The sequence below is a fragment of the Monodon monoceros genome, unplaced genomic scaffold (assembly GCF_005190385.1).
Source record: "Monodon monoceros isolate NGI ecotype Baffin Bay Population unplaced genomic scaffold, NGI_Narwhal_1 Super_Scaffold_18, whole genome shotgun sequence".
Classification (NCBI taxonomy): domain Eukaryota; kingdom Metazoa; phylum Chordata; class Mammalia; order Artiodactyla; family Monodontidae; genus Monodon; species Monodon monoceros.
This window is the reverse complement of record NW_021703774.1, coordinates 172830118-172845916: the sequence shown is the minus strand read 5'-3', so window position 1 is coordinate 172845916 and position 15799 is coordinate 172830118. Positions and strand designations below refer to the sequence as shown.

Genomic DNA, 15799 nt, shown 5'->3' with positions numbered 1-15799 from the left:
ACACACACACACACACACACACACACACACACACACACACACACACATATACAGTCACCAAAGGAAAAAAACACAGGAAGGAAAAATACTAAATGAAGTGGTGTTACCATAGTTCAGTTATGGGTGAATTTTTTTCCTTTTATGTATTTTCAAAAATCATTTAAAATAATGGTTGTATTTTCCCAGTGTAAGGAGAAAAGCATGCGTGTCAGAGTCATATCAACCTGCATTCAAACTCCGATTCTCCTTTAACCAGCAGGGTGAACTCAGGTAAATTACTTAACCTCTCTGAGCCTTATTTCCTGATTGGGACAATGGGAACCAGACCACTAGCTGCCTGTGTCCTTCAATCCCACAGAAAGTCACAGCACAGCATCTGACACATAGTTGGTGCTCAGTAAATGTCTATTTCCTTCCTCTTTTAATAAAATGAAAATGTAAAACCAACTCAGCTTGCTTGCTGACCCTTGGAGACAAAAGCAGGACGCTTTACCTCCTGCCCGACTCCCTCCACATCCTTCATCCTTTCACGTGTCTCCCCTTGCCCCATCCCCCCAGCAAGGTCCCAGCACACAGATCTGAGGATGCTGGTCCTGGCTCTCCTGTGGCTCACCTGGAGGGTGAAAAAGGGGGCTCTGGGATGAGAGGACGAGCCCCTCTCTGACCCCCTCCCCCAGGACCGCCCAGGCGAGTCCCTCTGGGAGCAAACAGGCCTTGTGCAAAGGACCCAGAGGACACAGAGGGTGATCCCCGGGTTTGCACCTTTGCTGGCAGCCGCCCTCCAGGAACAGATGCCAGGCTGCAAAGGCCACCTGCACCTGGGGGAGAGCAGGGGCCACGCTCCCAACTCTGAGGAGAGGCCAAAGAGAAGCAAGATGGTGCCAGCGTCTGGGAGGCGGTTCCTCCCTGGGCCAGGCAGACCAGGCCAGCCCAGGGGCTGCCACCTTTCGGATCCAAGAGTCCAGCCCTGGGCATGGCAAGCCTCCTCCCTGCTTCCTCCAGGGCTCCGTACTGGACCAACACGTTTGGTTTGCTGGTTTGGCAAGTATGCTTCAGCAAAATTCCAGGGGCCACAGCCACTGGGCCGCGGCTCCAGCCTGGCCTAGGGTGTCCTGGAGCCCGAACACAGGGACAGGCCTGAGCCCTCCCCCTTCCTGCCTTCCTGATGACAGATGGGGAGGATGGAGTAGTAACCGTAATAGTAGCAATAATAGCTCCCCTTTGTTACCATGTGCCAGGCCTTGTGTCAAGGGCCTTACCAGCATTATTTCATTTAATCCTTGTAGGAACACCATACTATAGGCACTAGCCTTTAGGGAGGCGCCTAAAGTCACAGCACTAATAAATGAGGGACCAGGGATCTGAACCTGTGCACCTGACCACTGTTCTCTGGTACCTCCGCGTGGGGGCCTCTCCCGGCGCAGCTGCTAAAGTAACGACGCTCCACCAGGCCTTTTCCAGAAGGGGGCTCCTGAGCGGCACCCCCAGCCATGGGGGGATACATACACCCCAAAGAGCAGGCTAGTTCTGCCAGAATGAGTGCTTCTCCTTGCCTCTTGCCCCCCAGGAAGAGGAGAGGTGCCACACCTCCACCAAGAGAAGACCGTCAGGCTAAAGAGATGCCATTTTACAAATATGGGGTGACTGGAGGAGCATTTGCGAGGTGGCAGTATTTTCCTCCCTGGCGCTCTTGGTAACGTTTAATTGGCAGGGGGGTGGGGGTCTAGGGACATGGGACCATTGGCAAGAGCCAGGTAGAAATAAATATCTGTTGGCTGATGTACCGGTGTGGACATGTGGAGACGGAAAATATGGGGGGGCAGGGCCCACGGCACATACGAACCCTCAAAATCGCAAGCCTCCCTTGCAAACCAGGGATGATGCCAACTCCAAATGGTGCACCTTTTCTTTTCAAATTAAAACACGTCTCTGATTGGAGGCTGGCCGTGGGGAGGGCACCAGACAAGATCCCTGCAGCATGGGCCACCAGCTTCCCAGCTGCCAGCAGCAGGTCCATGGAAGCTGGTGGAGCCCAGCAGGGTGGGGGCCGGGTGGGCCACCCGAGGCAGACAGTCTCCAATCGTGCTGAGCACAGCACATCGCTTCATTCAGGAACCCAGAGTGAAATGTACGGCTGGGTCTAGAGTTGATTCAGCCCTTAACTCGTTCGGGATCGCTGGCGGAGCCACGGAGGCGAAGGGGAGTTTGGGGTGGGGTGGGGTTACAGCAACCTGGGGGAGGGGGCTAGGCCATCCCTGGAGAAGGGGGCAGGAGGCTGCAGCAGAACCCCGGCTGATGACATTGATACACACCAAAAGGAATCACAATTATTTTCAAACCCCCTCTCAAAACCAAACAAGCACTGGGAGTTTAGGGAGGGCAGAGCGAGTGTGTGTTAGGTGGGGGGTACGGGCGGGGGAGGTTGTTTTCTACCCACTGCCAGATTTTCATTTACTGTCAGCTCCAATCCATTCGGAACTCACTGACTCAATTGCCTTTTCACGGGGAAAGGAGCCTGCACAATGCAGGGGACTTTTCAGATCCACATTAGCACACAGGGCACTGGGCAATGTCCAGGAATAAACACACACGTCCCTCCCAGAGGCCACCAACCCTACCTCCACCCGCAAACAACCCAGCTAGCCCTGTCAGGGCCACATCTGCTCTCCCCTATTTTCCCCCCAGAACTATTTTTTTTAATGTAGTTTGGCCCATGGAGAAGAGTTGTGTGTGTGTATGTGTGTGTGTGTTACACACACACACACACACGGGCACGCTTATACATGTGTTGGAAGGGGTAGGGGGTCTAACTCACAAGTATAATACAAAGGCCTGCAAGAGTTAATTCTGGGGCAGTTTCAGCTCTTCCTTGTGCCGGAAAAAGGAGGGATGGGGAGAGATGGAAAGAAGGGATCCAAACTGGGATCTCAGAAGAAAGGGGTCTGGGAGGGGGCTCATTTAAAGTGTTGATTATGGAGAAATCAACATTTGGTCAAGCAGTGTCCCTAAGAACTTAGCAGCCACAAAAGCTATTCAATAATCATTATGAAAATAATATCAACAACTATAATTATAATGATTATAATAAGAGTGGTCCCCATTTCTCAAGTGCTCGCTATGTGCCCAGCACTAGACTAAGTGCTGACACCCATCAGCTCAGTTAACGATCGCCAGGACCCAATGAGACGGGTACTATCCACCGTTAGCCCAATTCCACAGGGTCAGAGAGTTAAGACCCCTGCCCAAGGTCACAAAGACAGTAAGTGGGAGAAGGATTTTAACCCTGTTCTGCTGAACTCTAGCCCCACCTGCCCTGGGAGAGAGGAAACATGCGTGGAATCTATACAGAAGGCAGCCCCAACACGACAGAGGCCTTGGCTCCAGACCGGGAGGTCCCTTTGACACGTGGGTACATCCCAGCAGCCCATCACCAGCCTCCATCGCTGTCCCTTGGGGGCTCATCCGTTTAGCCCAGGCTCTGAGGGAAGCACCCTTCTGTCCAATAGAACTTTATGAGACGGAAATGTTCCTTCTCTGTGCTGCATGCTATGGAGGACTTGAAAAGTGGCTAGCTCGTGGAAGAGCTGAATTTTTGTTTTTGGCTACGCCGTGTGGCTTGTGGGATTTTAGTTCCCCCGACCAGGGATGGAACATGGGACCTCGGCAGTGAGAGCCCGGAATCCTAACCGCTGGACCTCCAGTGAATTCCCGAAGAACTGAATTTTTCATTTAACTTAATCTAAATTGCCACATGGGCTAGTGGCTACTGTAGTGAACAGTACACATCCAGAATCCCTCTAGCTAGCCCTTTCCTTCCCAGCCCAAGAGCTATGCTGGAAATACATGAAAAGTAACCGAAGACAGAAACCTGGCCCACCAGGAAGACCCCCACCATAAACATCAAGTATCTCCTCCACTCTGTCATGGCCTTTCAAAAACCACCGGTCTGCCTCCAGCTAATCTGTCTCCCTCCCTCCTTTCCTTCTTTCCTTCTTATCTTTCCTTCCTTCCTCCCCTTCTTCCCTCCCTCTCATTCCTTCCTCCTGTTCCTCAATTTCTTTTCCCTCTCTCCTTTCCTCCCTCCCTCCCTTCCTTGCTTTCTTCCTATCTTTCTTTTCTCCCTCCCTCCCTTGCTTTCTTCCTATCTTTCTTTTCTCCCTCCCTCCCCTCCTTTCTTTCTTTCTTAGAAAAAAGCATCAGTTTAATTAGATAAATCCTCGGAGCACGTGGCCTGGAGTTCGTCATGGAAATTAACCTGCTCCCAGATCTCAGATAGTGAAACAAGAACCGGGGTGTTTGGGTATAGCACAGTGAAATGGGAGAGGCCCATGGAGTTTCATACACCTCATCTTCCATAAGTGCCCCTCGCCCCTCCAGTGCTCCCTGCTTCACAGCCCCCATGCCCTTGCCTCCTTAGGTCACTGCCGCCAGGCCTCCTCTGTTTCTGCTCCGGACCCTTCCCTCCCCACTGCCACCCATGCCTGGGGAGTGGCCCCCAGAGCAGAATCACCCAAGGGTGGGCTTAAACCTTGGCTCCATCCACATGATGCCCCTGCCCAGCTACCCTGGCTAGGCCCTCCTGCACTCCAGTGAGCTCCAGGTCATCCAGGGACGCACCTGAGGCTTGGCCCAAGGCTGGTCTGTTAATCGTCTGATCCTTATCCCGTGGTCCCTACTGTGTGGTCCCTACTGTGTGCTGCTCCCTGGGCTAAGCTCGGTTCATGAAAGAAAGCTTGACGTCAACCCTCAGCACGTGGCAGCTACGATCACTATCCTCTCACCTAATTCTCACAAGGTAGGAATTCCAACTCCCATTTTACAGACATGGAAACAAAGAATTAAAGGAATTCATTTGCCCCGTTGAGAGAAACAAAATTCACACCGGGCTCAGGCCGACTCCAGCAGCAGCTCTTAACCCTCTGCCAGCCACATGTCTCCACCACAGCAGAGCCTCTGCACACTCGCGGACCCCAGGGACCCCCGGCATTCAGCACTAGGCTCCCAGGCCACAGGAACACAGGTGGAGGCCACAGGCGCCCGGAGTGAGTTCCCAGGGTCTGCCCCCACCCTACCCCTCAAGCTCCAGGAACAGCCAATCTGGCCACAGTGGAAAAGAGAGACCAATGGCCCCTGCCCCACTTGGGCTCTGACTCTGAAAGTGGGCACAGTCTTACTTCTCATCCCCTTCTGATTCATCACCAAAAATACCAAGGCAGCCCAGAGAGGTAAAACACAAAATTCAGAATTTCCAACCAACACCATCGTGCACCACCCCTACCAGGGTCCCAGCCCCCAGATACGTAGAGAGCGGCGGCCCCATGCTCCCATCCACAGCACTCCCTGGAGGGCAGCATATACAACCACACTCACCCCTACCTGGGTCTGGAAGACACTTTACACGTCGTACCGTATCTAATCCTCACACCAACCCCAGGAGGTAGGTCCTGTTATCCCCATTTTACAGGTGAGAAAAATGAGGCACAGGCTAGTTAAGTAACCGATGTAAGGGCACGACTTTGACCCCCCAGGTAGCTGGCTCCAGAATGCATAATCTACAATATACACAGCTCCTCTCTGAATCCATGGCTCAAAACAGCTAAGCACACCGCACATCCTGAATGGGCTCCCCCATACTGCCTGAAAAGCAACACCCACCCCCAACTCAGCCCCAAGCTCCCAGCGATTTCTGTGACTTGTTTTGGGGCTTAATATTGTGTTTTTGAGATTCATCCAGGTTGATACATTTAACTGTTCATTTTCTAAAGATTGAATTACACAACTTATTTACCACCCTCCCCCCCAAAAAAAGAACCAACCCACAACCTGGTACAAAAATGCAACCCCAGCACCACACAACATCCAGGCTCAAAGCTTTCTGGAATGGAATTCATAGGCGTCCCCTTTGAGACTAATACCATATTATATAAAATGGGCTCATCTGACATTGGGGGCACCCTGCACTTGACAACGAGACCATGATAAATTCTTCATCACGCTTAATTATGTCAAAGGACTTTCACAGCTACAAGCCCAGCCGACGGTCAGGGCAATCCTGTGAGGGCAATAGTGTCAGAGGCCATTTGATAAGAGAAGAAACTGAGGCTCAGAGAGGTCGAATGACTTGCCCAAGGCCACACGATGATTTACTGCAGAATCAGAACTGGAATGGGGTCTCCTGACGCTTACAACTAGACCTCAGGGGAGCTCTGGACCACCTAAGTCTTACCCTGTCCCCTCATGCCAGACCAGGGATGCTGGGGCTTGGCCCATGGTCACCCCACCCACCAAGGATCAGATTTCCCTGAAATTCCCAAAGAAGCCTCCAGGACTAGTGGGCCCGGAAATGGCCCTCACATAGCGAGCTGCACAGCTGAGCTCCCCGGCGTCGAGGGGGGTGGGCAGAGCTGGAGACGCTGGCACAGCCCCCGTGGGTACTCTGCCAGCAATTAGTGCTGGGGAAGGGTGCCAGCCTGGCAGAGCTAATTCCCCCACCCTGTCTTCTCATTTACACACACACACATACACAGGCTTACCCACCCCCCGCCCCCGGGACCAGCAGCAGGGAGGCAGCGCAGCTTCCTTTCGGTAAATCTCGTCAGCAAGGCACACGCGGGGCACGCAATTTGGTCATTACTGCTTTTAAACAGCAGAAAAGCAGAATCCACCCGCCATTAACCCGTCCTGCTCTCCCTCCAGGCTTCACCAGCTCAGTCATCAGCCTTCATCTCTAACTCCCACGCACCCCCTTCTGCATTCTCCCCAGAAGTTACTCTCCAAAAGAAAGAGTTTAAACACACACACACACACAAAACCTGACTACAGTAAGTCAAACCTGAATTGTGTCTCCCTGCCCACCACTGTCCCTAGAGAAAACAATCAGTGGTTCTGACGTGACCTTGGCTAAGACCCTTCAAACACCCCAGGAACCCGAGACAATGCCAGCCGGATGAGGGGGAGGTGGTCTTTGGCCCAGAGAAGGGCAACTACCTATCAGGTGTGGTGCTTCAGATGGGTGCCTAAGCATTGGCCCTGATCCACCTGCGGGGGCCCAGTGGGTGTCACAGTTTGACGTGGCTCTGCTCTCCAGGTACTGAGGCCGGCAGCGGTGGTAGTGGCGGTAAGAACTGATTTTGCCTCATTACTGCCCCCCTCCCCACTATAGTCCTGGAGAATTGGAAAGAAGTCCACCAGAGCAAGGGACCCTAGAGGGTCCTTGGTTGGGTTTATAAGACCTGTGAAACCCCTCCAAGTATGAGCAGTATTTATGCTTATGAGATTTTTTTATTAAGAGGATTCTCCAAGGGGGCACATGAACTCAAAAGGGGAAGAAGCAGAGGCTGCCCTCCGCCCCCACCATGGGCTCAGCAGTGCCTCATGCCCAAGTGGCAGAGAGCACAGGGCTGAGCTCCAACTGGCCCTCCTGTAAGTGGCCCTGACCGGCTGCCTTCCCCCCACGGAAGCTGCCCCTGGCCTCCTCCTCGCCTTGCCTGGAAGCTGCTCATTGGGACCGCCGGCTGCAGGAGCCATGCCATGACCCCTGGGCCCGTGCCCACTCGCCCTCCTGCCAGTCAGCCAGGGCTGCCCAGACCCGGCAGAGGACGGGCACAGCGGAGCCCACCAGCGGGGAGGAGAAAGGAAGCCAGTGGCTGCTCGTCTTGGAAAACCTCGAAGATCCTCTAAGCCACCTAGTGTCCGGAGCTGAGCTCTGGCCGCTGCTCTGTCCCTCCCGCTTCCCAGAGCAGACAATGCAAGGGAGCCAGAACGAGCAGGACAAGACCCCGGGGCCTCCTCTGGGAACCCGAGGCCAGGGGGCAGGGGCTGAGCTGGCTGGGGAGACCGTGCCCAGGAGGGAGCAAAGGCCCTGTGGCCCCTAGCCTCCACCCCAACCCAAAGCAGGGCGGGCCCAGTGTAGAGGTTCCCATCACCCCTGCTCCTTGTCCCAGCAAGTCACCCTCTCCTGGAGATCCCCAGTGTCATCTCTGACACCATCTCACTGGGGGTCCTCTGGGTGTCCCCAACCCTAGCTTCCAGGCCTCCTGCAGAGCCCCCCAGACCCTGGGCCTGCCACTCCCCCAGGGCTGCTTGGGCCCCCTCCCACCCCCTCCTCTGCTCTCTCTTTTCTCTGTGTCCTCAAGACTCCTCTCACCTTGAGAAGTGTTAGGATTACCCAGCATTTACACTCAATGCTCTCCTTTATTCCTTAAGACTTATTAAGAATGATAATGAGTTCCGAAGGAGCCACACGTCTCCCTCTCTCTCTCTTCTCCATCCTTCCCTCTCTTTCTCTCTCTCTCCCCCCCATCCCCCTCCTTTGCTCTCTTTCTGTACGTATCTTTTCCACCAAAGACACACAGGACAAATCTAGACCAAAAGGAAAAAAAAAAATTCCAACAATATGGAACAAGGGCACTTGAGGATTTATATTCAACAAATCCCTCTCTCCAGTTGTTCTCAATTATTCAGATAAAAAAAACAAAAACAAAACACAAACTCCCCCTTCCCTTCCCACCGTCCCGGCCACCCTGGCTCTGCTGGACTTTGAACAGGGGGAACAGGAGAAGGCCCGGCCTGCCTGTAAACCCTTGTTAACGGGCAGCTCTTAAACGGTTGATTAATTTTTGCAGAATTTACGACAGGCGTTAGCTTCCCCCCGGCTCCCCCGACACTGTGGCCTCCGAACCACAGCAACTTAACTTGGTGAAGTTGAAGGGGGCAGAGATGGGGGTGCCCACCCTCTCCAGTGGTCTCACGTGGCTGGAACCACGGGCCACCTGGCAACAGAAGGAAGACGCACTGATGCCAAAGGCCAGGCAGCAGACAGACCCGCTCATGGAGCGGTGCGGCACCCACAGGGGAGACCACCAGGCAGCCAGAAGCCACGGCTAACTTTTGGCGATTTGGGATTTTTAAATTCCAAAATGAGGAAGCCAGCAGAAAGTAGGCAGAAGGGAAACAAACGCTCCCTCGGAACTGAAAAGGATGCCCCCGTTCACGCCCACCCACACACCACGCATCCCGGCAGAGGGACTGGCCTTATCGGTCTGCCGGGCTGCCCTTCAGAGAAGGGGAAGAACAGATCCTAATGAAATTACGGTTTTTAAAATGTCTATAAATTAAATCTCTCTCTCTCTCTCTCTCTCTCTCTCTGTGAATCTCCCCCTGAGCTCCCTCCTCTACAAGGCTTGTTTGCCTCTCCTCTGTTCCCTCTGCTCGTGTCTGTTTTTCTGATATAGACATCAAGAGGTTACGGGCTCAATTACAAGTCCGCTGGAGTCTCAGCATCAGACTTGCCTGGCCTTCTCTTCTCCTCTTCAGAAACCAGATCCCAAATAAATCTCTCTTCTGCTTTATATTTTTATTTTTAATGCCAAAAGCCTAAAGATTCATTCAGTTGACTCACAGCCTTTTTTAACTTACTTCAGATGGGGGAACTATCCTTTTTCATTGTGTCCAGGTATAAATATAATATAAATGCTTTTCTCTTTATTTCATTCCCCTTTCTTAAGGACACACACAGACCCTCGGTTACACCTGAAATTTCAAAAAGAGGGGCAACAGCATATAAATGTGCCTAATTAACGCATGTCTGTTGCGGGGCTGCTGAAGAATATCAGCTGGACACATAGGATATTTCTAAAGTTACCGGGTGACATCATAAGGCTTATTAGCAAAAGGTCCATTTGAAAAGGGTGGAACATAAATGGTGATTTTTTTTTTTAAAGGAAAACATTGCTTCTACCCTCCCTGATACGGAAGAGAGATGGGCCATCTATATCATTTTACATCCTCAAAAGCTGCCCCCCCCCAAAAAAGAAAAAAGTTTAAAAATCCAAGTCATAATCAACCATCATAGCTGTTGATTCCTGAGAAGCAGAAACCAGCTCTGAGGTGTAGGTCTAAAGGGAAAAAACAAACTCCCGCTATAATACTGGAAATACTAACCAGAAGGGATTCCAAAAGGTACTTTTCTAGGAAAAAGCACTTGAAACAAAGGCTGGAGAAAGCTGAAGTTCAAGGTGAATTGAAAAGAAAAACTTTGTCTTTCCAATTAACCAGACCGGGAAAAGGGGGCCGGAGGGGGGGGGGGCGACGACTACGACGACGACATTACTACCGACTCATTAATTCCTTCCTGTACACAATTTAATTAAATTCCGCTAAATACAGGAGAAATACTCATTTTGGAGTGCCTCCCCCCCACCTCAAAAACAAATTCCTTCAGGTTACTCCCCCCATGCCAGCACTTGCCCTGCTGTACAACCTTCAAATGGATTTCCAACCCACGCGTGGACTGCACCGCTCTCGGCTGCAAGAATGACAGCCTCATATGTCTGAAAGCTGACACTTTAGCTTTTAAAAGAAATGGGGGAAAATAAGCTGTTGATTTCTTGGTTAAAGTATTTTCTTGTTCTAACTCATGTTCTTATGTCACTGGGCTAAAAAAGAGAGAGAGAGAGAGAGAGAGAGAGAGAAGAGAGAAGAGAGATATGACTTTCCTTGAATGATCTGTTTAACCTAAGCCAGAGGAAAAAAAAGAAAGTCATTAATTACTTATGTGAGCTATTGCTTCAGAAAGACAATAAACCTGCCCGGTCGCCATGGATATGACATATTTGCTCTGAAAACAACACAATAATTAGCAAAGGGGAAAGATACAAGGAGAATATGCAAACTCGTGAGTTTAAAGCCACAGTGCTCTTTTCTACCGGTAAGCCTGTTCTGTTTGCAATCCAAATCAAACACATTTTTAAAATACAGCAGAGAGGGAAATAACAGGAATGGGTCCTGTCTCCTCTGAGCTGAGAAGCAACAACCACTCCACCCTCTTCCAAAATAAAATAATATAAAAGAGAACCAGGATGGCAGAAGGAGAAAAAAAAGTCAAGTATTGCCTCTGTTTTATTTCCTATAGCAGGGGTGGAGTCTGAGGTCTGTATTTTTCTTTTATTTATTTTTTATTTTTTTTTAAAGTGTGCTCTTATTTAGCATTGGATCTTCTGGCCAGATACAAATTTATTTATAAAAGCCAAGTGCCCTGTGTGTGGCTCATCCCTCCCCAAAGTAAGTGGAAATGTGAAGGGGTGGAAGGTGGTGGGCTCTAGCTGAAAAACAAAACAGTACACTCAGAAAGCATCAGTTCCAGAGAGGGACATCCACTCCCCCACCTCCAAGAAAATGGAACCCAGGCCTTACTTTAATATTAAAAATGCATTAAATGGTTTTACCTACAACTCAGTCCCAGAGGATCATTAGGAAATGCAATCGCTTTGTATCATATCTGTCAGCGTGATAAATATCTGAGTTCAGAGTGGGTTTGCAATTTTTCAGAGTGTCACAAACCAAGATAATTTTTTTTTTGCCTTACTTTCTTAATTCACTGTACCCACCCCCTCAAAGTCACAAGTCTACAGAAAAATACCTGAGGAGAGGAGAAGAGGGAAAAGGAGGAAAAGTTGATATGCTCTCATACACCAGAGGTTACTGATATTCCCCTAAAAAGTAGAAAAATTGAGACTTTAAAATATTTGGGTGAGAATATTTTTTAAAAATTTAAAGCACTCCATTAGGTTTGAGTAAAAACTCCTTTTCCCCTCTTCCCAGAGGCTAATTTTCCAAAAACAGATGGTCAGGATCTAAAAGAGAAGCAAATATACCTCAACCCCCGCAGGCAGAGAAATCTAACTTTGAACTTCTTTTTAAATTAAAAAAAGTGTGTGGGGGGGCATGATAAACTATTAATAAGTATGAAAAATTAGCTGAGCTACAAGTTTTGTTTTTCTTATGCAAAAAATTCTTTAAACACAAGGGGAGCAGATATATAGGAGAGGTTCACATTTGACTGACTTCCTTTTTTTTCACAACAGTTTGTTGTTTTTTTTTTTTTAGATTGAACTCTTTGATCTTGAAAGAATTTTGCTCTTATATTATGGGGGAGAAGGGGGGTGGTGGTGAAATGATCTGTTTTAAATGATGATGCAACTTAGGGATCAAAGCCTTGGCTTTCTTCTAGCCATAATAAGCTGTACTTGCCACAAAGCGTGAGTCTCCGGGCTTCTCTCCTTCGTAAGAAGGAAATAAAATGCACCGAGACTCAGAGAAAGACGCAAAGTGTCTGCAAGGTGCAAAGTCTAGAAAACAAAACAAAACAAAAGTCAGGGAAAAAGGAAAAGGAGAGAGATACTGCCCCTTTAAACGTTTTAGTGCATATGGAGTTTGATTTCTGAAAGAGATCAGTTTAACATCTCCATAGAAACCAGCAACAGATTATCATCAACAGAATAAATAACTAGTCTAATAAATTAAACAGGAGGCATAAGATCGCTGGAAACCTGATTACTGAAGTTCAACAATATTCCCCATAAACTCTCGTTAACCGCCTCTAAGGTGGCTAACAAGATGGAGGGGGGGGAGTCAATCTCTCCAATTCGCCGGATTCCGGGCAGAGAGACCGTGGCCGCTGCCGGGAAGGGAAAAGTTCCCCACCCTGCCCTGGAGAGGGTCTCAGAGCTCGAGTGAGGTGAAAACCATAATGCCGAAGTTTGGGAAGTGGGAAAGCAGCTGGGCGTCAGCGGAGGCAGTGCGAGTCGCCGGAGATGGCGCGGGACGCGACGCCCGCCCGGGACGCACCGCCTCGCCGCCACCAGGGCGCAAACCCGGAGCTTTGCGCTCGGGCGCCGAACGGCCCAGCGCCCCCTCTGGGCACGTGGAGCGCAGCCCGGGCGCAGCCCCCGGGGACCAACTACCCCCCTCACCACGCCCGGCGCAGCTGCTCCTGCTCAGCCCGGACAGCTCCCTTTAGGACGGCGACGTGTGTGTGTGTGTGTGTGTTGCATGTGTGTGGCGTGTGTGTGTGTGTGCGCGCGAGCGCACGCGCGCGCCGTGGGGTGGGTAGGCGGGCAGGCGCACCAATTTACCCGGCGATCTGTTTTCCAGTCTCCTCGCGCGCTCTCATCGCGCGTCTGTACCAGCTTTGAGACGCCCTACATTTACCAAGTTTGCCCGGCGATTATCCTGGCTTTTTCCCCCTCGCCGCCCCCATCTCTTTGAGTGTACGGGGTGTTGGCGGGACAACCACACGCTCTGAGGGTCGTGGCCCCAGGCTCCGCCCGGGCAGCGACGCATAACCCCGGGTTGCCCCTTGATCCAGCCGGGTTTGGGGGAGCTCCAGGCACGTTGGAGGGGTGTTTTTGCTGCTTTGCTGGTGGACAAATCATACACACCGCACACGCGCCCGCCCCCTCCCCATCGTGACTGGAAGGAGGTCCTCGCCGCACCCAAGGCCCGCTTCCCAAGCTGAAGCCGGGTCAGGAGAAAGAAACTTGTGTGGAAGGGTGAAGCGTCCCCCTGCCTCCCTCGGCACTCCATTCCTCCCCCAACTCCGGACCCGGGTCGGGGATGACTTGTAGGAAGAATCTGCGCCCACCCCTTAGAGAAAAATCTATTATTATTATCTTAATCTACGCCCCCAAAGTGTCCCTCCCGCCGTGATTGACGGCGCATACACCTGTTCCCCTCGCCGAGGAGCTTCCAACGCTGGGGACAGACATTCGCCCAAAAGCTCTGCAGCGGCCCAGAGCCCGCCCGCCGCCCTCGCCCGGCCAGCCCCCGCCCGCCGCCCCAGTGCGCCCCTGCCCATACCTTCCCAACCCAGGGCCGCCCCCTCCCCTCCCAGGCCCGGCTCCCCAGCCCGTCCGCTGCCGGCCGCGCCGGCTTCGGAAAGAGAGAAAGAACAGAAAGCAAAACTTCCTGGCGGCCGACGGCCATCAGCTGCACATTCTGCAAATGCCACCGAGTAAAAATAAACCGGCCGCCGCTCCGCCCGGCCGGCTCACCCCGGGCGCACAACTCGGCCCCCTGCCCCGGGACTGTCGGTCCGGCCGATCCCCCATTCCCGTGCGCCCCCTGGAGCCACGCTCCCCGACACTCCTCCACCAGCCACCACGCGCTCCTGTGCCCTGAAACTCGACCCCAAGTGACCAGGCAGCCCGGCCCTCTCCCCTTCGGTGCCCCTCCGTGTTCCCACAAGCTACCATTCTCTGTCCTCCGCCTGGTGCCTATTTTAGCCGTGCGCCCTGGATTCAGGGCTCCCTTTCCCCAACTGTTGAGCCCCGGGGTCACCCTAAGCCCACCCTTGGGGGCACAGACCCCACCAGACCCTCGCCCACCTCGACCGAGCCCCCTGAGAGTGCACGGCTCCACCCGCCCACCGGCCCGCCAGCCGGGCATCCCATGTCCCCGGGCGCAACTTCTCTCCCAGAGCACACGACAACCGCGGCAACTCCCCCGAACTTTTCCCGGGACTCAGGCGGGCTCCCGCCGACAGTCACACGGCCCTGAGCCGGCATCCCGGCTCCCTGTGCCCAGCACTGCCAGCCCTGCACCCGGAGAGGCTGGGGTGGGGGTGGGGGGGGCAGTGAGGAGCTCCACTTGCCGCGCCCGGAGCAGCGCACTTGAGACAAACTTCCCAGGCACAAATGAAAAAGGGGGCGCCGCTCCCCCCAGCCAAGCAACCTTTGCCTTCGTTTTCCCACCAGGAGGCACCCCCTGGCACCCCGCGCCTAAGTGAACACTGCCTACCTCTGCCGGTAGCACCTACACCCTGGTACTGGGGCACAAGAGTCGGCTGGAGGGGTTCCCCACCCACCCCCTTCCCTTGAGCAAAGTCTTGCAAAGTCACCCCAGGCGCCCCTCACCCCTGCCTCCTTCTCTGCCCTGGAGAGCGCACGAACCCCTGCAGCTCGGGAGGTTGAGGGGGGGAGCGTAGGGGGAAGGAGTGATTACTGGGTATTGGCGAGCACCTGCCCCCCCCCCCGGAGCCCGCAGCGCGGGGGGCGCCCCCACCCTATTTGCAAAGTCCTGCACTCGCGCCTGGCACCTCCCCCTCTTCTCCCTTACCCCGCCGCCCCCTCAGTTGGAGTAAGTGACCCCCAAGAGCAGCAGCCCTCCCCTTCCCCGGAGCCGCGCGCTGGGCATTCCCTGGCCGCGGCGGGCGACGCGCCGCCCCGCTCCCGGGTGCCAGCCCTCCGTGCCCCCTGCCTCCCGCACGGCCGGAGTTGGGTGGCAGCCGCCGCTCTCAGGCTGGCTGGCTGGCTGGCTGGCTCTCTCGCTCGCTCGCTCGCCCGCTCCCGGCTGCAACCGGCAGCCCCGGGGGTGGGGGGCTGCACCCGGACAGGGGGCGAGGCGGGGAAGCACCCCGGGAGGCCCGCGGAGCTGAGGGGCGTGGGGGGGGCCGCGGCGGAGGGAGCGCCGAGTCTCTTACCTGCACTTGGGGCGGCTTTGGGTGACTTTCCAAGTCCGGGGGAAAAATGTGTGTGTGTTTGGGATGGAGCGCCGCGGGCGCGCATGCGCTACCCAAAGTTGCCGGATCCCGGATTTTTCGCTCCCAGTCTCTGCTCTCGCCCGCTGTGATTAAGGAATTCTCCGCGGCCGAGCGGGCGAGTGGGTGGCAAGCAAAACCCGGGCCGGATCGCTGGGCCGGGCTCCGCTCCACCCTCACACCCCCAGACCTTCCCCTCCCGGTTTCTTCCCACCCACCGCCCCGCGGAGCTCGGCGGGCGCGCGCGGCGAGACGCGGCCTGCGGAGCAGATCTGAGCGCGCGGCTCCGTTTTGCAGCTGGAGAAGCTTTCTCCACCCCGGACTGAGTGGAGCAAAGGCGGGGGGGGGGGGGGGGGGGGGGGGGGGGGGGACAAGAGAGGAGAGACGGGAGTGGGTTACTTTTCACCTGTTTTGAACCCCGAGAGCCAGTCTGCTTCCCACTTTTCCTCTGAAGAACTAGCTCTTTCCTGCAAGTTAGAATGT

General features: G+C 53.7%; 1 protein-coding gene across 1 annotated transcript in view; it reads right to left on the bottom strand.

Annotated features, from left to right (window-relative positions):
• The window catches only part of CASZ1 (castor zinc finger 1), a 147533-nt gene extending 132161 nt beyond the window's left edge, over nt 1-15372 (bottom strand). Inside the window, exon 1 of the mRNA XM_029229536.1 lies at nt 15260-15372. The gene's annotated coding sequence lies outside the window, so the exon portion shown is untranslated. The remainder of the gene's footprint in view (nt 1-15259) is intronic.
• Between the last annotated feature and the right edge of the window lie 427 nt (nt 15373-15799).